The sequence below is a fragment of the Onychomys torridus genome, chromosome 12 (assembly GCF_903995425.1).
Source record: "Onychomys torridus chromosome 12, mOncTor1.1, whole genome shotgun sequence".
NCBI lineage: Eukaryota > Metazoa > Chordata > Mammalia > Rodentia > Cricetidae > Onychomys > Onychomys torridus.
This window is the reverse complement of record NC_050454.1, coordinates 19732482-19740896: the sequence shown is the minus strand read 5'-3', so window position 1 is coordinate 19740896 and position 8415 is coordinate 19732482. Positions and strand designations below refer to the sequence as shown.

General features: G+C 35.9%; 1 non-coding gene across 1 annotated transcript; it reads left to right on the top strand.

Moving 5' to 3' along the window:
- Window positions 1-6683: 6683 nt before the first annotated feature.
- Window positions 6684-6756, top strand: Trnav-cac. The gene has a single exon. It is a non-coding gene; the product is annotated as a tRNA-Val (tRNA).
- The last annotated feature ends 1659 nt before the right edge of the window (window positions 6757-8415 follow it).

Here is an 8415-nt window from a genome sequence, read left to right as displayed (position 1 = left end):
TAGTAGTTTGGATTGAAAGTAAAGATTTTGACTTTTTTTTTAGGTTTTTTTTGAGACAAGGTTTCTCGGTGTTACCAGCCCTGGCTGTCCTAAAACTCACAGAGATCTGCCTGCCTCTGCCTCCCAAGTGTTGGGATTAAGGGTGTGTGACACCACGCTGGTAGCATTTTTTAAATATATTTTAATTGTTTTATTCATGTTACATACCAACCACAGATCTCCCTCTCATCCCTCCCCTTGCTCCCCAACTCCACCTCCCCCACTTGACCCAGCTCCCCATCCTCTTCTCCAAAAGGGTAAGACCTCCCATGGGGAGTAGGCAAAGCCTGGTACATTCAGTTGAAACAAGGCCAAATCCCTCCCACCTGCATCAAGGGTGATCAAGGCCTCCCACCATAGGTAATGGGTTCCAGAAAGCCATCTCATGCACCGGGGATTGAGCATCCCGTGTATATGCTCAAGAATATCTCATTGGGTCTTGAGGTAGATTGACTCCCAATTATATGAGAAGTCACCACAGTGACTTCCAAAGTCATTATACGAGTTTGCACTCCCACCAACAGTGGAGGAGTATTCCCCTTGCTCAATATCCTCTCCAACAATTGCTGTCATCAGTGTTTTTGATCTATCTTTAAATAATATCTGTACATCTTGTATTGGGGACTTCCTATGTCTTACTTCCCTGCATTATATTCTTACAAGACTTTATTTTTCAAAGTGTATATGCAGATCCTAAGTGAGGAAAAGAAATGTCTGATGTGTCGTTGGAAAACATTTACGTTGCCAGCTTGCAATATCTCAATGTTGGCTTTTATTCATCTTAATTTAGAATAAAGAGAATAAAATACATCCTAAAAGATCCAAAAAGTGAATCAAATGAGAATAAAGAAACACAAAAATCTTACTCAGAAGATTTGAGTTGAGCTAATGGTCCTCATATTGGGGATCAAGTGTACCAACTTTTATCCTAGGGGCTGTGGACAGAGGTGAGAACAGGAAAACTACACAGTCACCACCTACCTCCTTTCAGGTTTGTAACATTTTGTTTTCCTCTTTCATCTCCCTCTCCTTTCCTTAAAAGTTATAAAAATTGTATGTCCATCTTAATATCAAAACCGAAAACAAGATTTATAAAACAGAGATCTAGCTTATTCCTGTGTTTTTCCATTCGGATAAAGGACAAGTGGACAGAATAGACTTTATATTCAATGTGTCTTTATGAATAAAAATCCCAGCTGAATTTTTTTTTTACAAATTTTAAAATGAAATGGATGTCTTTATAAGCATATTTACTTTTATCAACAAGAAAACAAAATTTCATTTGGTTTACTCCAGAACTACAGGACAGGATATACCAAGTGCAAGAGAACTGGAAGTTAGTAGCAAAGCAAAACCTTAAATTAAATCCTTCCACGATCCTCCTAATGAGTGCAACTGTCTGCTCTTTAGTATTCAGCTCCACCAGGAAATCTCACAGTGGAATGCTCTTTGGGAAATAAAAAAGAGCTTACCCTTTTCTGATCTTTCATGAATATTTTTAAATATGTGCATACATTTACAAAGTTAAGACACCCTGGACAGAACAATAAATTCACCATAAGTACCATGGTTTTTTGGGGGGAAATACGTAAGCTACTACTACGTAAAAGGACAACAGTAACCATCTATAAAGGATGGCCACTTAAGAGTCTTTGCTTTTTATCTCTTTCCCCATATTCATTCTCCTTCTCTTCAAATATGAATGCTCATTTTTGTCTATATTAATGTGTTTATAAATAATGCCTGTGTTTCTATACATATACACAGCAGTATATCTTTGAGGTTATATTTTACTTTCTTTAGCTTTTATTCTAAATTCAGGTGAACAAAAACCTAGACTGAGATATTGCAAGCTCATAATGTAAACATTTTCTAATTATATATCATGTATTTGTGTTCCTTACTCAGGACTATATATAAGACCTAAGGTATATAAACCTTTTGAAAAGTGAACTCTGGTATGATTATAAAGCATAGGAAATGCACAATACAAAATAAACAGGTAGTATATCACACACACACACACACACACACACACACACACACACACTAGAAAGCATAAAGAGCCAAGACTGTCTTTGTGTTTGATGTACATCTATGAGCCAGCATGAATTGTTGGTAATAATAGGTATTCAAGAAAAATGTTTCACATTCTACATTCCATTCTCTCTTTTTTATTGTAAGACATCACCACAAAGTTCATCAAAACAACACAACCTTTTAATGTCAATTTCTGCTGCTCAGAAGTTCAGGGAACAATAGATTGTAAGGGGTTTCAGGGGCCAAACTTCTAATGTTCAGCACTGAATCTCCATACAAGCACCTTCAGTTTCTCTTCTACTAGGACAAGAGTCCTCATGCCCTTGGCCTTCTCTACTCGTTAGGGGTCGTTTAAGCTTCTTTGCTACCTGTCCATCCTCAGTCATGTCCCTTTTTGTCTACTCTCAGATGTCAGTCTGTACATTGAATCTTCATGCTTTAACTCTCTCTCATTCTTCTTTCAGTATTGTGTTCTCTTTGCCTCCCTACTCTGCCATGTCTCTCTGATCCACTCTGCTCCATTTCCATCCTGCCTTTAGGCCTGTAAGTTTGCACTGCACTTAGCAAGATAACTAAGAAGAAACTTATTTTAAAGTCAACTTATTAGTAACCTCACTTCTAGCTCCAAAACACATTAGTGTCTGAATCACCAGGAGATGGGAATGTGAGAGGCACAGCTTTAGATCCTGTCTGCTACCATCTCAGAAGACAAAAATGTGTAAAAGACACTTAACAGTACAGTAGAGAGAAGACACAACATAAACATCAGCTACAATCACTAAAATACAAAAGTTTTGTGCTGTGGTGGGTTGGAAAGTGATAATGTTCAGGGAGTTATTTCCATTACATTCTTTATCTAAACAGCACAAGATAAGTGACAAGTCACCTTGAGTATTTTGACTTAAGAGAAATGTTTCCACAACTGTTACCATATTTTACAGCAGGTACAACTATGAATTCAGATAAAACAGGAAAACATAAAGCAAAGCCAATTAACATGATAATTGTGTTCCCACTTTTCCATTCTTTTTATTTTTTTCCTCTGCCACTTTTTACTCATATTTTAAAATAAAACAAGGGAAGCTGAGTTTTGAAAGGAAGTTGCATTGTGGGGAAAGAATACAGGCAGAGCGATAAGAATGTGAGGAGGGAGAATGGAGGAGAAATGCCAAAGAGTGTTAAATATTTTAATAGGAGAACAAAGAGTAGAAAAATGGGTAATGAAGGACAAGAAGATAGACATAAAGTTATGAACAATACTGGAAAAGTTATAAAACTAAAATATTGAAGATTTTATAGATGGCTAAAATAATTTTTTCTATTTTACAGTTTGTTTTTTTAATTTATAAACAGAGTACAAATTATAAGCATACTTTCATGTTGATTAATATGATTTTTACATTCAGATTCATCCTCCATGCCCTGGGTTCTCAACCTTCCTAATGCTGCAACACTTTAAACAGTTCCTCATGCTGTGGTGAGCCCCAATTATAAAATTATTTCCATTGTTACTTCATAACTGTAATTTTGCTACTGTTATGATTCATATTGTAAATATCTGTTATGCAAATGGCCTTGGGCAACCCCTGTGAAAGGGCCATTTGGCTGCCTCAAGGGGTCACTATCCACAGATTGAGAACCACTGCTCTACAATTATCTCATCAGTAACAGAAAACATTAATGGAAGGTGCTTGAAATCTGAAGATACTTTGCAGACAACCATGACTGGCTCACACCTCTCATTCTCAGAGATAAGATGCTCAGTTTAGATACTCAGGAGAAAGAAGCTGCTCTACAAAGCCTGCCTCTTTGCACATAAAATAGATTACATGATCTTTTCATCCCAGGTCCACTACTGCATCATCTCCATCATTGGTTGACCTATAACAATTTCTGTCAATGGTTGCCTTTTAATTTCTCCTGGTGGCTCTTCAAATGCCCTATATATTGTTCCACATCTAAAGCAAATAACAAACATACACATACTTAGAACTTGAATTGCTACTGAAACTTTCTTTGAAGACTTTTTAATGAGTTTATTATGACTGCTTTCCCTACACAGTCTCCTGGTGGCCTCTTACTGATGACACTTTTAAATATAATACTTAAATAAATCTGTCTTTGAAAGTCTCTCCTATATGCCCCTTAACTATGGATTTTACCTAGCATTTCTCTTCTTTTTGATAAATGTGACCTATATTTCTGTCTTTTCCTCCCTTTTATGGAGCACAACAAGAATACTTGGAAGTACAGTGAGTAATGTTATCCTTTGAATCAGACATCATTGAGAAATTCAGTGTCTGTGTGGGTGAGGCAGAGAGGACTGATGGTAGTTTAAATATAATCATGCCCCTCATGACCATGCCAAACAGTTCCTGTTTACTTAACAGTCACCAGGGTAAAGGTTTAGCAACAGTGTCCTTCACTAGTAGATAAGAATAATCATAGGCTGGAGTGAGAAGCCTTTTCAGTGATCACATGCACAGATTTCCTTTTAAACAAGAAATTTGGTTTTTCAATAGAGATAAATATTCATATTTCTACACAACTCCTTCCCTATTTGAATGATTACAACAACTTGATTCATCTTTAAATAATAAGTGTAAAGACAGTTATGACAGATACAGATATGGCTAAATAGACTACAAAACCTCTCTCTCTTCATACCAAGTATTTTCTGTTGCTCTAATACAATAAATGTAAAAATGATTTTGGAAATTTTTCCTACTGTAATTGATTATAGTAATGTTTTATTCCTTGTTATTTGCAATTAAAGTATTTTCAGGTTAAAAATTATTCACTTCTTTTTCAGCAAGTATTTCACAGTAAGCTATCATGCTCTCTCAAAATGTGTACCCAGACTGCTTATCCAGGTTTGAGGTAATTTCCTCCCACTACTTTATGAGAGGGAGGCTTCATGGCTTACTTCCTGAAAGCCCATCACTCAATATCACTACATTTGGTTTTGGGTTACAAACTATGAATTTGATGGTAAATTCATACCACATCAACCACATAAAAATAAATATATGATAGACTAACTACTTAAAGATTACCTAAAAATGTAGTCCTCCTGGAAGAATGTACAGAAAAAATAACCTTGTTAAAATTTGTCTGAGCCAGGTGGTGGTGGCCCACACCTTTAATCCCAGCACTCAGGAGGCAGAGGCAAGCAGATCTCTGTGAGTTCAAGGCTAACCTGGTCTACAGAGTGAGATCCAGGACAGGCACCAAAACTACACAGAATAAACCTTGTCTCGAAAAACCAAAAAATAAAAATCTGATTGATCTATTTTAATATTACTCTAAAAGGAAAATAAACAAAAGCAAACACTGAAAATGGGATGCTATCTAATGTAAATAGTTTTATATAGCAAGATAAACAATTAGTGGGGTAAAGAGATAACTTACAGAATGGGGAATATGTTTGGAAATTATATACTTATAAGAGAATAACAATTCTATTCTATAAGAAAATCAATTAAATAACATGAGAACAAACAACTCAATTAGAAAAGAGGTCAAAGGACTTGAATAAAGATTTCTCAGAACAGGATAGGAAAATGTCCAAAAGGTATATGAAAAATGTTCAGCATCACTAGTTGCTGACCCACAGTTGGACATCACGTCCTACCTATTAAAATGGCTATTACCAAAAAGACAAGCAATAAGAAACATGTGAAGGTAAGGATGCGAAACTTTTGTGTATTGTTAGTGGGAATATAAACAGTTAGAAGCATTAGTAAGACTAGTATATGGGGTCTGCAAAAAGTTGAAAATAAGACTTATACAGTTTGTCAGTCCAACTTCTAGATATATTTCCAAAGAAAACTCAGCAAGTGAGTGAAACAAACAAAAATAACCCCATTCATTGTAGCATTATTCCCAATAGTCAAGATAGGAAACTAAATGGATATCTATTGACACAAGAACGCATGTGCTCTAATAATATATATATAAAACATACATGTGTGCATACATATACCCACACATATATACATACAAATGCATACCTACACATACACACAATTGAATCTCATTTATCTTTAAAATTAGAAGGAATTCTTGTTGTTTGCAGCATGGAGTTGGCTGGAGGACAATGCTCAATAAAATAAGACAGATGTAGACATATGAATATTATATGACCTTACTTATATACTGAGCCAAAAGAACATTTGGCATTAAAGAAACAGTGTATAGTGGGCATTTGTGGGATGAAAGTAGGGTAAAATGGAATGCAGCAGTCAAAAGTGAATATTTTAGTTGTAAAAGAATTTCTAGAGACTTGCTATCAACTGTAGTACCTATTGCTAACTGTATCATAGATTAAGAATTTTGCTAAGAGAACAGTTTTCTAAGTTTTTATGCAATACAATAAGAATGATTAAGATGGAAGGAAAGGAATTCACAGCAAATTGACACTGCATGTGTGATGGCCTTGATATCCCTCAACTTCACCCCATTTTACACATTAAATATGTATAATTTAATGTGCTTCAATCACACCTCAAAAGTTGTTTTAAAATTGATGCTATTCATTATATATATATATATTGCATTGTAAAGATTAAAAAAGAATGGGAATTTTAAGAATTATGCCACAAGTTTCCATAGTTTAGTGGTTATCAAGTTCGCCTCACACGTGAAAGGTCCCTGGTTCGAAACCGGGTGGAAACAAAAGGAGAACAGCTTCTTTAGCCAGGCGTTGGTGGTGCACACCTATAATCCCAGCACTCAGGAGGCAGAGGCAGGTGGATCTCGGTGAGTTTGAGGCCAACCTGGGCTACCAAGTAAGTTCCAGGAAAGGCACAAAGCTACACAAAGAAACCCTGTCTTGAAACACCCCCTCCCAAAAGAAATTATGCTATAGGCCATCTAGCATCCCCAGGTCTAAATACTATTCTTCCCTAAAGTATGGTGAATTGAAACTAAACCATTAATTCAATAAATCTTCTGATGATACTGTTTTTATTGGATTGTTTGATTTTTTTTTTAAAGTACCTGTTCGCATAATGTGTCATTTTGGGTGCTTCTCTACTTTGTAGAAGACATTGGGGTAATAATACTAAGCAAGCATGAGATGTACTTAGCCAGACAGAATTTCTTTAAAGAATAAAGGAGAAGGAGAAAAGTGTTAGGCTGAAAGAACTATGGATGAAAACAAGGGAAAGGAACAGAGGGGAAGAAAAGGTCCTTAGAGCACAATGCCAAGCTGACAGGAAATCCCCAAGCTAAAACACTTAGTAGAGGAATTCTACATCATTTGAGACTAACTCTGAACACCTTCTTCAGCCCTGAGATTTGTCATTGGCTAGGAGCATATCAGGGGAAGTATTCATGAGAGATCCCACAGGCTGTCAGTAAGCCTTGCAACCCACAGCAGGTTCACTTGATGGTCACAAGAACAAGATACATTTATAGTTACCATAATAACATCAAATAAATAGGACAAATGGTCATACCAGTATTTTTATGCAAAGAATACACAATTATAGATACATAAATAATATTATTGTTTAAACAAGAAATGTATAGTATGCACTTATGTGTTAAAGCCCCAGTCTTAGGTGTTGAAGTTATGTTGGACTCTCCTGAAACTTTAAGTAGGACCTACTTGGAAAAACTAGGTCACTGTGGTGGACTCTGAGAGGCATCTTATCCCTCCCTTCACTTTGTCTTCTCTCCATAACCCGCCTGCCATAAGGTGAGCAATGTCCTCTGCCACATATTCCCACTATGATGATGTTCTGCCTCGCCTTAGAACCAAAATCAATGGATCCAAGAAATATAAGCTGAAGTCTCAGAAACCAAGAACCACATCAGCCATCACTCTCTTGTGTTTTGTTGCAGTGATAAGGAGAGTAACTAATACACCATTTATCATCATTCTCCTCAAAGAACAATGGTTTCTTTAAAAAAGCAACCAAACAAAAACTAACAAACAAAGAAAAACCCACTGTTATCGCTACCCTATCTTTCTGCCAGGCTTGACTAGTAAGGAAATAACCCCAATGCTCTTGAGTGCGTTTGGAGTTTTTTCTTTCTTGTGTTCATCTGCAGCACTGCCCCAGTAATGGTCGTAATAAGATAAACAATACATTGAGTTTTATAAGCAGTATCAGTTTATCAGGAAAAGGTATGTGTAAATAAACGTCTTGAATTGCAACCCACTGTTAAATATCACTTGACTGAACAAACATTATATGTAACTAAAACCCTCCAAATTTGATTTTGTACCATTATAAAATAAATACTCTTCCATTTTACTATCTTCTGACAGAATTGCAAATTACTTGTATTCTACTTTCAATCTACCAATATACTTAATTCATCTTG